Raw genomic sequence first — 1,693 nt, 5'->3', positions numbered from 1 at the left:
GATTAAGACATGAATGAGATACAGTACCTGCCTTCAGAGTAAAACAAGCATGTGCACAACCTCAGTCCAAAGCCAGCCTAGAAGGCTGTAATGGAGGAAAGGTGCAAACTCTCAAGAGAGTAGAAGAGACGTCCTGGTGGCCGGAGAAGTTAAGAGTCGAAGGAAAATGAGCTGCTCACGCTGAACTCTAAAGAACAGGCGAACAGTCCATGCTGAGATGCAACAGCCTGGAATACTTTGGAGAATTTCCCAAAAGCCAGATTGTTTATTATTATTATTATTTTTTGTCTGTCTTAAGAATGAGTGGACTTGAGATTACTAGGAGATACTGACTTTGATCCATGTTTTCCAAGGGACACTAAGAATTTACTGAAAATTACAACAGTAACAAAATGAGCTGGGACTCCTAATAAATGGGTTCTATTTCTAAGACTATGACACCTTAGTTAGCTGGGCCTTGGTTTCATCATCTGAAAAATAAAAGAGCGTATACTAAATCAGTGATTTTCACCTATGCTTCATGGAACCTTGAGCGTATGAGGGAGCAGGGTGATGATCCCATACCCACAAGGCCCACGGTGGCTCAATTTTTGCACTTCAGTTGAGCTTCTGCATAAGCTTTCATTTGAATAAAATGAGATTTCATTTGAATAAAGAGTTTTGCTACTTTATTTTTTATTTTATTTATTTTTTTTTTTTGAGACAGAGTCTCACTCTGTTGCCCAGGCTAGAGTGAGTGCCGTGGTGTTAGCCTAGCTCACAGCAACCTCAAACTCCTGAGCTCAAGCGATCCTCCTGTCTCAGCCTCCCGAGTAGCTGGGACTACAGGCATGCACCACCATGCCCGGCTAATTTTTTCTATATATATTTTTAGCTGTCCATATAATTTCTTTCTATTTTTTTTAGTAGAGGTGGGGTCTCGCTCTTGCTCAGGCTGGTCTCGAACTCCTGAGCTCAAACGATCCGCCCACCTCGGCCTCCCAGAGTGCTAGGATTACAGGTGTGAGCCACCGCGCCCGGCCGAGTTTTGCTACTTTAAAAACTTAAAATATAGGGTTCACTAAATAAGTTAGTGGAATTGTCCAGTATCCAGAATGATCTCCTCAAAGTACAAGTTCAAGAGATTCTATGATTTTAGGTATTTATTTTTACTCATTATGAGATTATTATAAAACAATTTGTTTTCTCTGCCTTTTTTTTATTAGTCCTCACTTTTCATGTTTTCTCTTTTCCCTTTTCTGCTTCATTATTTTCTCATATTATTTTTCTCTTGTCTGCTCTATTTTCCCATCTGCTTTCCTTCATTTTTAGGTATGTGTGTAGAAAAGTGTTAACGTAATCTGCCTGAGACTGTTATCCTTAGAGAGACCAGCTCATAAGCTTGGCCCTGGGCTGACGTCTGGGAACTTGAGATTTTGGGGAGGGCTCCCACCATTCCCTGCAGGATAAGAGTGGCTCGCCGTGCTAAACTGTTTGTACAAATAATGCGGTTTCTGCCGAACACCTGCTTTCCTTCTGGGAGTCTGGAATTTTGGTACGTGCTAGGCAAAGATGCCTACGTGACCAACCCGATAAGAACCTTGGACCTCTAGGCTCAGACGAGCTTCCCTGGCAGATAACACTTTTACAGGTGTTTTCACAATTTGTTGCTGGAGGAAATAAGCCCGTCCCTACATGATTCCACTGGGGGAAA

Source organism: Eulemur rufifrons, chromosome 20 (assembly GCF_041146395.1).
Source record: "Eulemur rufifrons isolate Redbay chromosome 20, OSU_ERuf_1, whole genome shotgun sequence".
NCBI lineage: Eukaryota > Metazoa > Chordata > Mammalia > Primates > Lemuridae > Eulemur > Eulemur rufifrons.
This window is presented reverse-complemented; position numbering follows the sequence as displayed.